This window comes from Culex quinquefasciatus, chromosome 3 (assembly GCF_015732765.1).
Source record: "Culex quinquefasciatus strain JHB chromosome 3, VPISU_Cqui_1.0_pri_paternal, whole genome shotgun sequence".
NCBI classification, from domain to species: Eukaryota; Metazoa; Arthropoda; class Insecta; order Diptera; family Culicidae; genus Culex; species Culex quinquefasciatus.
In genome coordinates, this window is record NC_051863.1 from 109,441,028 (window position 1) to 109,456,894 (window position 15,867).

General features: G+C 31.4%; 1 protein-coding gene across 5 annotated transcripts in view; it reads left to right on the forward strand.

Annotated features, from left to right (window-relative positions):
* Positions 1–15,867, forward strand: part of LOC6033480 (palmitoyltransferase app) — a 52,237-nt gene that overhangs the window by 12,220 nt on the left and 24,150 nt on the right. The gene's annotated exons all lie outside the window — the stretch shown is intronic.

The window sequence follows — 15,867 nt, forward strand, 5'->3', positions numbered from 1 at the left end:
TTAATTCTAAATTCTCAAATCCTGAATTTCTTAATTCCTAAATTCTCAAATTCCTTAATTCCTAAATTCCTAAATTCTTAAATTCCTAAATTCCTAAATCTCAAATTCCTAAATTCTTAATTCGTAATTCCTAATTCCTAAATTCCTAAATTCCTAAATTAAATTCCTAATTAAATTCCTAAATTCCTAAATTCCTAAATTCCTTAAGTCCAAAATTCCTAAATTCCTAAATTCTAAATTCCTAAGTTCCTAAGTTCCATTTGAAATTCCCACCTCAATCTCCTAAATTACAAATTCCCAAATTCTAAATTTACAAATTCCTAAATTCCTAAATTCCAAAATTCCTAAATTCTAAGTTCCTAAATTCCCCAATTCTCAAATTCCATTTCCCAAATTCAAATTCTCTAATATCCCAAATTCTTAAATTCCCAAATCCTAAATTCCCAAATCTCGAATTCCCAAATTCTAAATTTCCAAATTCCCAAATTCCTAAATTCACCCAAATTCCTGAATTCCTAAATTCCCGAATTCCCTAATTCTTAATTCCCAAATTCCTGAATTTCTTTCCTAAATTCTCAAATTCCTTAATTCCTAAACTCATAAATTTCTAAATTCTAAATCCTAAATTCCTAAATTCCTAAATTCCTAAATTCGTAATTCCTAAATTCCTAAGTTCCTAAATTAAATTCCTTTATTCCTAAATTCCTAAATTCCTAAATTCCTAATTTCTTGAATTCCTAAGTTCCTAAATTCCTAAATTCCTAAATTTCTAAATTCTTAAATTCCTAAGTTCCTAAATTCCTAAATTTTCAAATCCCAAATTCTCAAATTCCTAAATTCTTAAATTTACAAATTCCTAAATTCTAAAATTCCCAAATTCTCAAATTTCCAATTTCCCAAATAAACAAATTCCCAAATTCCCAGATTCCCATATTCCTAAATTCCTAAATTCTCAAATTCCTTAATTTCCAAATCCCCACCCCAAATTTAAATTATCAAATTCCCAAATCCTAATTCTTCAATTCCCAAATCCCAAATCCCTAATTCTTCAATTCCCAAATTCTAAATTCTGAAATTCTCAATCCTAAATTCCTAAATTCTGAATTCCTAAATTCCTAAATTCCTAAATTCCTAAATTCCTGAATTCTGATTTCCTTAATTCCTAATTCTTAATTCCTAAATTCCTAAATTCCTAAATTCCTAAATTCCTAAATTCCTAAATCTAAAATTCCAAAATTCCTGAATTCCTAAATTCCTAAATTCCTAAATTCCTAAATTCCCAAATTCCTAAATTCCTAAATTCCTAAATTCCTAAATTCCTAAATTCCTAAATTCCTAAATTCCTAAATTCCTAAATTCCCAAATCCCCAAATTCACAAATTCTTAAATTCCCAAATTCCCAAATCCTAAATTCTTCAATTCCCAAATTTCCATATTCCTAAATTCTTAAATTCTCAAATCCCTAAATTCCTTAATTCCTAAATTCCCAAATTCCTAAATTCTTAAATTCCCAAATTTCTAAATTCCCAAAATCCCAAATTCTAATTCAAATTCACAAATTCAAAGTCCCAAAATCCCAAATTCCCAAATTCCCACCCTAAATTCCTAAATTCTCAAATTCCCAAATTTCCAAATTCTATATTCTCAAATTCCCAAAATCCCAAATTCCCATGTTCCCGGATTCCCAAATTCTAAATTCTTAAATTCCCAAATTTCTAAATTCCCAAAATCCCAAATTTAATTCCCAAATTCACAAATTCCCAAAGTCCCAAAATCCCAAATTCCCATATTCCCAAATTCCCAAAATCCTAAATTCCTAAATTCCTTAATTCATTAATTCCTAAATCTCTAAATCCCATATTATCAGGTTCTTGAATTCCTAAATTTTCTAATTCCGATATTCCCAAATTTCTTAAATAACATAATACCAAGTTCCTAAAATCACAAATTCCCTAATTTTGATTCGGGATTCCCAGATTCAGAAAATCCCAAATTCCCAAAAAACTCCTTATTCTTTAATACCCAGATTCCCATATTTCCTGTTTGTCAAAACACTAATTTCTTGTATTCCCATATTCCAAACACACACACACACACACACACACACACACACACACACACACACACACACACACACACACACACACACACACACACACACAAAGATTAGTTTTTTAATTAATGATGCCTCAATAAATAAAAAAAACGAATCAACTGTTTTACTGAACCAAAGAAATATCCAACGGTCAATTCAAAAACCAAATCCAACGGTCAATTCAAAAACCGAATAAATCGTTCGGGATGGCTGCGTGCTTTCTATTTTGCCAGACGTCACCAACCGTGACGACTCAAAATCAACAACATTGTTCTCGATTTTGATGCAAATGTTACCGGACGACTGGTCGACAACATTATGAAACGATTTTCAGAACGAATCGAGAACAATGTTGTCGATTTCCCGGACAGGATTTCTATCCGTGTAGTGGCGTAGTCCTCTCTTCCTTACTTGAGTACACATTGCTAGGATATATAGTGAAGCGGAACATTGCGGAAAAGCCCACTTCTACACGGATAGAAATCCGTTCCGCAAATCTGAAATCAAATTGTCTTGAAATCGAAAACATCGTCTGTTCTCGATTTCGTTTCGAATGTTATCAAAAACGACAACATTTTCATCACATTCGAAAACATTTGTGTTCGAAATCGCCCCCCGCTTTTCACAAATTTTCTGAAGCGTAACAACTGTCAAACGCAACCAAAACCGCAACCCAATATTTTCTACCGCGCGAGTGCGACTGTTTGTTTATTTTTGTTTTTTTTGAACGAATGCCAGAAGTGGAAGTGACATAAAATGGAAGGAACGTCGCCGTGTGGTTATCCCTCCGGATCACGTTCGGTTCTGCTGCCGCGGAATGACGGGGACGAACCGTCCTAGTTTTCGGGAATCCGCTAGCATTGCGGCGCGTGGTCCTGCGGCGAGGATGGTTGTTGGACAGTGGCCCTTAGTGCTTTTTCGGCGTTGGCCAGCGGAACGTGGTTTTTGTTCGCCGGGTCCGCGTGTTGACCAGCAGCTCGTCCGACGTTGTTGCCCACACTTAGTTCGGCCAGGATTTCGAAAACGGCGCCGGCGCGGAATCACGAATGCCGATTCCTGGCAGCGGCGCAGAACTTATCCTCCTGCTCCACGACCGCCGAGGAGAAGATATAGCGGTAGGAAATCATCAACGCGCCTCTTCCTCCTCCTCCTCCTCCTCCTCCTCCTCCTCCTCCTCCTCCTCCTCCTCCTCCTCCTCCTCCTCCTCCTCCTCCTCCTCCTCCTCCTCCTCCTCCTCCAATCCCAAAATTTTTAATCTATCGATCTAATCGATCTTTTCTACCTATTCCGCCACAGACTGCGACGCCGACCTATTCCACCGATCTTCAGCCACCTCGGATAAGGACAAAGACGACTAGGAAAGCGACGGCCAACATCATCCGTTCCAGTCGAACTTGATCTCCGTCGGCATCCTGGAGGCGATCTCTGGCCAGCTTCGGTCGCTCGTGCAGAAGGCGCTGAAAATCCACACACACTTTGTTACACTCTACCACCACAAAACTCTAATCTAAAATTATACCATTCTGCAATTCTCATTTCAAAATTCTCTAATTTTAAAATTTCAACGCATTGACATTTTGAAACCTAACAATCGAAAACTCTACAATTCTAAAGATTATTAATTTTGAAATTTTTAAAATTCTGCAATACTAAAATTCTAAAATCCAAAATTCAAAATTTCTACACCAAATCCCTTTACCAACACTCTACACTCAAACCCCGATGGTTTGACAACAACTGTTCGTCTCTTTTAAGTTTGACCAATTATAAAATTCTTAAATTCTTAAACTCTTAAATTCTAAAATTCTTAAACTCTAAAAATCTAAAATTCTAAAATCCTAAATCTAAAATTCTAAAATTCTTAAAATCTTAAATTCTGAAATTCTAAAATTCTAAAATTCTGAAATTCTGAAATTTTGAAATTCTAAAATTCTACAATTCTAAAATTCTAAAATTTTAAAATTCTAAAATTCTAAAATTCTAAAAGTCTTAAACTCTAAAATTCTACAATTCTAAAATTCTAAAATTATAAAATTCTAAAATTCTAAAATTTAAAATTTCTAAAATTCTAAAATTCTAAAATTCTAAAATTCTAATTCAAAATTTAAAATTCTAGTTCTAAGATTCTAAAATTCTAAAATTCTAAAATTCTAAGATTCTAAGATTCTAAAGATTTAAAGTTCAAAGATTCTAAAGTTCTAAAATTCTAAAATTCTAAAATTCTAAGATTCTAAAATTTAAAATTCTAAAATTCTTAAATTCTAAAATTCTAAAATTAAAATTTAAGGTTCAAAAGTCTAAAATTCTAAAATTCAAATTCTAAAATTCTAAGATTCTAAAATTCTAAAATTCTAAAATTCTAAAATTCTAAAATTCTAAAATTTAAAATTCTAAAATTCTAAAATTCTAAAATTCTAAAATTCTAAAATTCTAAAATTCTAAAATTCTGGATTCTAAAATTCTAAAATTCTAAAATTCTAAAATTTAAAATTCTAAAATTCTAAAATTCTAAAATTCAAAATTTAAGATTTTAAAATTTTAAAATTCTAAAATTCTATAATTCTAAATTCTAAAATTCTAAGTTCTAAAATCATAAAATTCTAAAATTCTAAAATTCTAAAATTCTAAAATTCTAAGGTTCAAGTTCTAAAATTCTAGATTTAAAATTTAAAATTTAAAATTCTAAAATTTTAAAATTTAAAATTTAAAATTCTAAAATTAAAATTCTAAAATTCTAAAATTCTAAAATTCTAAAATTCTAAAATTCTAAAATTCTAAAATTAAATTTAAAATTCTAAAATTCTAAAATTTAAAGGTTCTAAAATTCTAAAATTCTAAAATTCTAAAATTCTAAAATTTAAAATTCTAAAATTATAAAATTTTAAAAGTCTAAAATTCTAAAATTCTAAAATTATAAAATTATAAAATTTTAAAAGTCTAAAATTCTAAAATTCTAAAATTTAAAATTCTAAAATTTAAAATTCTAAAATTCTAAAATTCTAAAATTCTAAAATTCTAAAGATTCTAAAATTATAAAATTCTAAAATTCTAAAATTCTAAAATTCTAAAATTCTAAAATTCTAAAATTCTAAAATTTAAAATTCTAAAATTCTAAAATTCTAAAATTCTAAAATTCTAAAATTCTAAATTCTAAAATTCTAAAATTCTAAAATTCAAAATTCTAAATTTAAATTCTAAAATTCTAAAATTATAAAATTATAAAATTCTAAAATTCTAAAATTCTAAAATTCTAAAATTCTAAAATTCTAAAATTCTAAAATTCTAAAATTCTAAAATTCTAAAATTCTAAAATTCTAAAATTCTAAAATTCTAAAATTAAAATTCTAAAATTCTAAAATTCTAAAATTCTAAAATTCTAAAATTCTAAAATTAAAATTCTAAAATTCTAAAATTCTAAAATTCTAAGATTCTAAAATTCTAAAATTCTAAAATTCTAAAATTCTAAAATTCTAAAATTCTAAAATTCTAAAATTCTAAAATTCTAAAATTCTAAAATTCTAAAATTCTAAAATTCTAAAATTCTAAATTTCTAAAATTCTAAATTCTAAAATTCTAAAATTCTAAAATTCTAAAATTTAAAATTCTAAAATTCTAAAATTCTAAAATTCTAAATTCTTAAATTCTTAAAGTCTAAAATTCTAAAATTCTAAAATTCTAAAATTCTAAAACTCTAAAATTCTAAAATTCTAAAATTCTAAAATTCTTAAATTCTTAAATTCTTAAATTCTTAAATTCTTAAATTCTTAAATTCTTAAATTCTTAAATTCTAAAATTCTTAAATTCTAAATTTCTAAAATTCTTAAATTCTAAAATTCTAAAATTTTAGAATTTAAAAAACAAATTCTAAATTCTTAAATTCCTAAAATCCCAAATGCTTATATTCCCAAATTTTCAAATTCCCAATTCTTAAATTCCCAAATTTCCATATTCCCAAATTCCTAAATTCCCAAATTCCGTAAGTCTCAAATTCCCAAAATCACAAATTTCCAAATTCTTAAATTCCCAAATTATCAATTTCACTAATTCTCAAATCTCCTAATTCCCAAATTTCCAATTTCTCAAATTCCCAAATTTTTAAATTCCCAAATTCACAAATTACCAAATTCCCAAATTCCTAAATTCTCAAATTCCTAAATTCCTTAATTCCTAAATTCCCAAATTCCCAATGTCCCAAATTCACAAATTCCCAAATTCTTAAATTACCAAATTCCTAAATTCCTAATTTCCCAAATTCCCAAATTCTTAAATTTCCAACTTCTCAAATTCCCAAATTCCCAAATTTACAAATTCCCAAATTCTAAAATTCCAAAATCCGAAATTCCTTAATTTCTAAATTCCTAAATTCTCAAATTCCTAAATTCACAAATTCTTAAATTCCTAAATTCCTGAATTCTCAAATTCCTAAATTCCTTAATTCCTAAATTCCTAAATTCCTGAATTCAATTTCCCAAATTCCCAAAATCCCCAATTCTCAAATTCACAAATTTCCAAATTCCCAAATTCCTAAATTCCGAAATCCACAAATTCCCAAATTCCCGAAGTCTAAAATTCCTAAATTCCAAATTCCTAAATTTCTAAATTTTCATATTCCCAGATTCTCAAATTCCCAAATTCTCAAATTCCCAAATTCCCAAATTCCCATATTTCCAAATTCCCAAATTCCCAAATTCCTAAATTCATAAATTCCTTATTTCCCAAATTCCCAAATTCTCAAATTTCCAACTTCCCATCTTCCCAAATTCCCAAATTTCCAAAATCACAAATTCCCAAATTCCCATAATCTTAAATTCCAAATTCCCAAAATCCTAAATTTATAAATTCTCAAATTCCTAAATTCCAAATTCCTTAATTTCTAAATTCCCAAATTCCTCAATTCCTTAATTCTCAAATTCCTAAATTCCCAAATCCCCAAATTCACAATTTCCCAAATTCATAAATCCCCAAATTCTTCAATTCCCGAATTCCCAAATTCCTAAATTCTCAAATTCCTAAATTCTAAAATTCTAAAATTCTAGAATTCTAAAATTCTAAAATTTAAAATTTTAAAATTCTAAGATTCTAAAATTCTAAAATTCTAAAATTCTAAAATTCTTAAATTCTAAAATTCTAAAATTCTTAAATTCTAAAATTCTAAAATTCTAAAATTATAAAATTTTAAAAGTCTAAAATTCTAAAATTATAAAATTATAAAATTTTAATAGTCTAAAATTCTAAAATTCTAAAATTCTAAAATTCTAAAATTCTAAAATTCTAAAATTCTAAAATTCTATAATTCTTAAATTCTAAAATTCTAAAATTCTAAGATTCTAAAATAATAAAATTCTAAAATTAAAATTCTAAAATTCTAAAATTCTAAAATTCTAAAATTTAAAATTCTAAAATTCTAAAATTCTAAAATTCTAAAATTCTAAAATTCTAAAATTCTAAAATTCTAAAATTCTAAAATTCTAAAATTCAAAATTCTAAAGTTCTAAAATTCTAAAATTCTAAAATTCTAAAATTCTAAAATTCTAAAATTCTAAAATTCTAAAATTCTAAAATTTAAAATATAAAATTTAAAATTCTAAAATTTAAAATTCTAAAATTCTAAAATTCTAAAATTCTAAAATTTAAAATTCTAAAATTCTAAAATTCTAAAATTCTAAAATTCTAAAGTTCTAAATTTAAAATTCTAAAATTCTAAATTTCTAAAATTCTAAATTCTAAAATTCTAAGATTCTAAAATTCTAAAATTCTAAAATTCTAAAATTCTAAAATTCTAAAATTCTAAAATTCTAAAATTCTAAAATTCTAAAATTCTAAAATTCTAAAATTCTAAAATTCTAAAATTCTAAAATTCTAAAATTCTAAAATTCTAAAATTCTAAAATTCTAAAATTCTAAGATTCTAAAATTCTAAAATTCTAAAATTCTAAAATTCTAAAATTCTTAAATTCTTAAATTCTTAAAGTCTAAAATTCTTAAATTCTAAAATTCTAAAATTCTAAAACTCTAAAATTCTAAAATTCTAAAATTCTTAAGTTCTTAAATTCTTAAATTCTAAAATTCTTAAATTCTTAAATTCTTAAATTCTTAAATTCTTAAATTCTTAAATTCTTAATTTCTAAAATTCTTAAATTCTAAAATTCTAAAATTCTTAAATTCTAAAATTCTAAAAATTTTAGAATTTTAAAAAACCCAAATTCCCAAATTCCTAAATTCTTAAATTCCTAAAATCCCAAATGCTTATATTCCCAAATTTTCAAATTCCCAAATTCTTAAATTCCCAAATTTCCATATTCCCAAATTCCTAAATTCCCAAATTCCGTAAGTCTCAAATTCCCAAAATCACAAATTTCCAAATTCTTAAATTCCCAAATTATCAATTTCACTAATTCTCAAATCCCTAATTCCCAAATTTCCAATTTCTCAAATTCCCAAATTTTTAAATTCCCAAATTCACAAATTACCAAATTCCCAAATTCCTAAATTCTCAAATTCCTAAATTCCTTAATTCCTAAATTCCCAAATTCCCAAAGTCCCAAATTCACAAATTCCCAAATTCTTAAATTACCAAATTCCTAAATTCTTAATTTCCCAAATTCCCAAATTCTTAAATTTCCAACTTCTCAACTTCCCAAATTCCCAAATTTACAAATTCCCAAATTCTAAAATTCCAAAATCCGAAATTTCTTAATTTCTAAATTCCTAAATTCTCAAATTCCTAAATTCACAAATTCTTAAATTCCTAAATTCCTGAATTTTCAAATTCCTAAATTCCTAAATTCCTGAATTCAATTTCCCAAATTCCCAAAATCCCCAATTCCCAAATTCACAAATTTCCAAATTCCCAAATTCCTAAATTCCGAAATCCACAAATTCTCAAATTCCCAAATTCCCGAAGTCTAAAATTCCTAAATTCCAAATTCCTAAATTTCTAAATTTTCATATTCCCAGATTCTCAAATTCCCAAATTCTCAAATTCCCAAATTCCCAAATTCCCATATTTCCAAATTCCCAAATTCCTAAATTCATAAATTCCTTATTTCCCAAATTCCCAAATTCTCAAATTTCCAACTTCCCATCTTCCCAAATTCCCAAATTTCCAAAATCACAAATTCCCAAATTCCCATAATCTTAAATTCCCAAATTCCCAAAATCCTAAATTTATAAATCCTCAAATTCCTAAATTCCAAATTCCTTAATTTCTAAATTCCCAAATTCCTCAATTCCTTAATTCTCAAATTCCTAAATTCCCAAATCCCCAAATTCACAATTTCCCAAATTCCCAAATCCCCAAATTCTTCAATTCCCGAATTCCCAAATTCCTAAATTCTCAAATTCCTAAATTCCTAAATTCCTAAATTCCCAAATTCCTAAATTCCTAAATTCCTAAATTCCTAAATTCCTAAATTCCTAAATTCCTAAAATCCTAAATTCCTAAATTCATAAATTCTTAAATTCCTAAATTTCTTAATTCCTAAATTCCTTAATTCATTATTACCTAAATTCCTGAATTCCCAAATTTCTAAATTCCCAAAATTCCTAAATTCCTTAATTCCCAAACTTTTAAATTCCTCAATACCTAAATTCTCAAATTCCTAAATTCCCATATTTCTAAATTCCCAAAATCCAAAATTTCCAAATTCCTAAATTCCCAAACCCAATTTCCCAAATTCCCAAATTCTTAAATTTCTAAATTCTTAAATTCTGAAATTCCCAAATTCCTAAGTTCTAAAATTCCCAAATTCCCAAATTCTTAAATTCCCAAATTCTCAAATTCCCAAATTACCAAATTCCCATATTCACAAATTCCCAAATTCTTAAATGCCCAAATTCCCAAATTTCACAAATACACACACACACACACACACACACACACACACACACACACACACACTCACACAAAGATTAGTTTGTTAATTAATGATGTATTTTTTGCCTCAATAAATAAAAAAAAACGAATCATCTGTTTTACTGAACCAAAAAAAATATCCAACGGTCAATTCAAAAACCAAAACCAACGGTCAATTCAAAAACCGATTAAACCGCCACCCTTCGTTTGGGATGGCTGCGTGCTTTTTGTTTTGAGCCAGGCGTACCCAATCGTCACGCTTCAGAATCGAGAACATTGTTGTCGATTTCAATGCAAATGTTACCGGACGACTGGTCGACAACATTCTGAAACGAATCTCAGAACGAATCGAGAACAATGTTGTCGATTTCCCGGACAGGATTTCTATCCGTGTAATTCTAGGTCAAGGGTGTGCACCGTGCATAAGTTTATTAGTAGTCCCGCTAACCACAAGTGGTTCACCAATAATAGTATGGGATTCTTTTTAAAAATACTTCAGCAGACTTGCCTCCTTGGTGTTATTGCCAAGTAGTGCTATTGCAGTTTAGAAACCCTCAGTTTTATAGTACAGATAAAACTCAAAGTTGTGATGAAAGCAGTAAGAAATATGAATAATGCAACTTGCATATAAATTGTCTATTTTGAACCGTTTTCCTTCCCCGACAATATTGTAATAAAAAATCGAGCAGCATTTTTCCCAATTTTCGTTCGACACAAAGTTTCGATTTTCTCCAATTTTGCGCGCACCAATTGCCCGGCTCAATCGAAAAAAAAGCCGGGGTTTTGAGCCGATGCGGTGGTTGGATGGTGAGCCACCATCAGCTGATGAGGGTGTAACTGATGAGGAAAAATGAAGAAATATAAAAAAAACACATTGGAGCGAGTGGAAGCTCGCAGTGCAGCACTGGCGTTTCCGTGTTGATCCGGTAATGTGGCGATCAATCGGTTGCAGGAAAATCAATTTGGAAACATTAATGAAACTATTTCAAAGCATGATTGCGACAAGACAGGTCATGCCATGAAAAGATGTTTAGTACCTATCAAAGGTAAACAAGCAGCCTATCCAACCCACGCTTCACGAGAACTGTCACTAGAGCAAAAGGGATAGACTATTTGTTTACATCCAAGGATTCGCCCTTTTGAAAAATTACTACAGAATTGTTGTTCGATTCATCATTCAACATTGTTTTTATGTGGAATTCTCTGGAGAAAATAATGTTTTGCAATAAAATGCACTCCGGAAGCACATGAGTGTTCTTAGTTGCAAATCCACATGTCTTACTTTCGTTAAATTGTAGGACTGGTACTGTATAGTTTACTTTACATTTTCCATCTCGTTTCTAAATGTAGTGGGCTAGTTATCCGGAAATGACTATTTGGACTTAAGAGCGAGTCCACGAGCAGATCATACCCATCTAGCATTGACCTCACCAATCTGCCCGAATTTTTGAGGATGTGGTTTTGACATTACTTATATAAACTAACATCTGGGCTAAATATGAGCACTTTGGGTCTATGGCAAGTGAGGCAAATCGGAAAGTCTAAGGTTAAAAAACCCTAAAAAATCATACAACGTCTGTAACTAAGGCAAAATTCAATAAAAAAAATGTCAAGAAGCATCAAAAAGCATCTGAAGTTGCTTAAAATACTTAAAATAAATATATATTTCAGGCGTACATTTTGGCTCAGGAGACTTTCCCGTTTTCTGTAGATGATTTCACAAATTCATTTATGTGTGTGTGTGTGTGTGTGTGCAACACAAACGGGATCACGCGGTCGCTTCTTACAAATTGAGTTGTTTCCATGTATTTTTAGCTCTCATTCTATACATGCAAATAACTCGCATAGGCATTTGGAAGGTGTTAGCTCTGCCGAGCTTCGGTGACCCATTTCTACGCTGGCTAGCCGAGCGCGAGGTACTTCAGCTTTGTCGACAAGCCCCGCCCTGAAGAACGTTTGGACCAATCGGATTCAAACGTTATTTAGAACTTCCGAACCCTTGTCAAATGGACAAGGACCCAGCGCGTATATAGTTGATGGTGGTAACAGTATTCCTAATTCCAGTCATAGCTCACCAAGTCGCGATGGCCTAGTGGTTAGCATTTTTGCTTACCAATCCAAAGGACGGGGGATCGAACCCCGACTCGGGCGACTTTGATTTTTCGTTCATGTTCTGAGTTTCAAGATTAATATTTCCTATACTTTTCTCGTTGGGAGCAGATGGGAATCGAACCCAGGACCATTCGCTTACAAAGCGAACACCGTAACCAGTCAGCCACGGCCGCTCCCTTTGATTTCACAAATTCATTTATGCCCTTTAAAAAATCAAAAAGGATTTGTTTTTGAAAATCAGGTTCGTTTCCGAAGTTACTAGATGAGCAAGAAAAAGCATTTATTTTTTACTTTAATATTTTAAAAATAGATGCATAAACATTGGAAGCAGAACTGCCGTTCTACGCAGTGTCTTGTACCTGGTTTATAGCAAGAGATCACAAATAAAGGTGATAAACTGATAACTTGGACGATTACGGACATACGCTCTACAGTAGGCCGTCCCAAAAAAAAAAAATGAAAAGTTGTCAAATCTTTGGTGCTCACCCCTAGAATGATAGATTAGGATGTCAGGAACAATGTTTTCATACAACAAAAAAATCCAAAAAATGGTTTACAACTCGCGCGTGGAGCTTGAATGAAAAAAGTGCATTTTTCGAGTATTTTTCAGAAATGCGAGTAACAATCATACTAAAGTCATTCAAATTTGGTCGCCTTGGGCTTCAACTTATAGTTTAATGTCCCCTGAACAAATTCCTGTTCAAACATAGTCCATAAAAGCTTGTGTTTGGGCATGGCAGGGCGTTTTAGGGAGAAAAAAAATGTATTTTTTAGCCAAAAAATTTCAAAAATCTCTCCTTAAAACGAGCCAAACATTTTTGCAGCGAGTCTTTTCTTAGAAAAGACATGTTTTGCAACTATTTTCTTGCAACCAGTGAGATAGTGCCACGATATTGACTCCTGAAAAGTGCTAAAAACGGCAAAAATACCTATCGGTAGGTTTGAAGAAATTAAAGAAAGCCGATCTACTACCCACAAATCCAGGCAGTTTGAGCAAAGACGCTCAAAAAGAGCGAGAAAGAAGCAGTTGCACGACGGTGCGGAAGTGGCAGACCGGGTTTATCAAATCTGATGCATTGCGAAATTCTATGATTCTATGATCGACTAAACATTCTGCTACTTAGCAGAAATGATTACAACTACTTTCGAGATTTCTTGAACAATACAATGTTTGAATACTAAAGCCATGACGATTCAAGCCTGTACGACATGGATGTGATTGTGCTGAAAGAAGAGCTAACAATTCTTAAGTTGAACGTGACAGAAGTCTTCAAGATGATGAGACACAACAAGTATCGTAATCAACACTGTACCTGGTTCTTCTCGCAAAAGGATCGACAATGCCGTCTGAGCTGAACATCATCGTGACTTGGGAACGATATCGTCCAGTGCACCGTGACGTGACGCAATGTTCGAACTGCTTGTTGTGGAACCTGTGAAGGTGAGCACAAAACTCAAGTTTGCAACACATTCCTTTGTGGACCACCATTCAGTGAGGTACTCCTGGATATTAGCTCCTGAAAAGTGCTATAAAAGTGCAAAAATGCCTCACGGCAAGAAAAAGAGGCGGTCCTCACCAGCAGGATCGGCAGATTTGAAGAAGCTAAAGAATGCCGAAGCGCTACCTGCAAAGCCAGGTAGTTTGAGCAAGGACGCTCAAAATTCGTCTGGAAACCAGTTCGCTACCCTCCCTGTGGACGTGAGCGAGAAGGAAGAATTTGAACGACGGGAAAAGTTGCCACCCATTTTTGTGAAAACATCGTCATCGGATTCGGTGCGTAAGTGGCTGACCGGGTTTATCAAATCTGGTGCTTTACGAGCTTCCATTCGCTTGTGTGCTGATGGACTCAAAATTCTGCTACCTACCAGAAAGGATTACAACTACGTTCGGGATTTCCTGAACAACACAAAAATTGAATACTACAGCCATGACAATCCAGGTAAACGACCCATGAAACAGGTCCTCCGAGGCCTGTACGACATGGATGTGAGTGTGCTGAAAGAAGAGCTCAAAACTCTTAAGTTGAACGTGATTGAAGTCTTCAAGATGACGAGACACAACAAGGACATCCAGTATCGTGATCAACTGTACCTGGTTCATCTCGAGAAAGGATCGACAACGCCGTCTGAGCTGAAAGCAGTTCGGGCAATTTTCAACATCATCGTGTCTTGGGAACGTTATCGTCCAGTGCACCGTGACGTGACACAGTGTTCGAACTGTTTGCAGTTTGGACATGGTGGAAGGAACTGTTTCATCAAGAGTCGTTGTGCAACCTGCGGAGGTGAGCACAAAACTCAAGCCTGCGAAACAATCAACGAGAACACTGAAGCCAAATGCTTCAATTGCGGCGGCGACCATTCGACCAAGAATCGAAGCTGCCCAAAACGTGCTGAGTTTGTGAAAATTCGGCAGCAAGCGACAACGAGGCACCAACCAAATCGTCGCAAAACACCACCAACTTTAACGGACGTGGATTTTCCTGCTTTGGCGTCACCAGAAGCGGGATCTGTTCGAGTGGTTCCAAATCTGCACCCATTGCCGTTGAATCAGCGGCAAAGAGTTGCAGAGCATACAACACCTCCAGGCTTCAGTCAGCAACCGAGGGAAAACCAACTAACATCAACGGGTGAAGGCAGTAGTGACCTGTTTTCACCACAAGAACTTCTGAACATTTTCATCGAGATGACAACAACTCTGCGTGGGTGCAAAACTCGCCAAGAACAAGTAAGAACGCTTGGAGCATTCATCTTAAAATACAGTTCGTAGTTTACTCGTTCTAGTGATTTTGAATATTTCAATGAATTTATTTTTTAGTTTTAAGTTAGGATTAGTTGTTAAAGTGATTTTTTCTTTTTTACCCAAACTTATTTGATTCAATGCAATAATGTAAAACAATTTGAAGTAAATAAAATAAATGTGAACAGTTAATAATAAAACAAAAAATACAACAAAGATGAAGAGCATTAGGCCATACCACTTAGCATGTAAATGAAATGTAATTATTATAAGAAAGTTCAATAAAGACATATTTAATTTCAAAAAAAATTTTTTTTCAAGTTTGCAACACAATCAACGAGAACATCGAAGCCAAATGCTTCAACTGCGGTGGCGATCATTCGACAAAGAATCGGAGCTGCCCAAAACGTGCTGAGTTTGTGAAAATTCGGCAGCAAGCGACGACGAAGCATTAGCCAAATTCTCGGACGGATTTCCTGCTTTGGCGTCACCAAGAGCGGGGTCTGTGACAAAAAGTTGCAGAAAATACATCACCTCCAGGTTTCAGTCAGCAACCGAGGGAAACCCAACCATCATCAACGGACGAAAGCAGTAGTGACTTGTTTTCACCAAAAGAATTTCTGAACATTTTCATCGAGATGACAACAACACTGCGTGGGTGCAAAACTCGTTCGAACGATTTTTTTTTATTTTTAGGTTAGGATTAATTGTTAGTGTGATTTTTTTTCTTTTTAACCCAAATGTATTCAATGCAAAAATGTAAATCAATTTGAAGTAAATAAATGAATTGAGATCACTAAACAATAACACGAAAAGAACAACAAAGTTGAAGAGCCTTTAGCCTACCACTTAACATGTAAAAAAATATAATTAAGATAAGAAAGTTCAAAAAAGATGTATTTAATTAAAAAAAAAGTACTCAGTGTGTACTCAGAAAAAAAGCTTTATAGTTGTGAACAATAATATCACTAATTAAAGCTTAGTTTTAGGACCCAAATGTAACCTAGTAAAAAGTTTTTTTTAAGCCCGCCTAGAACATGCCGGGTTGTCGGGATTATTAAATGAATTA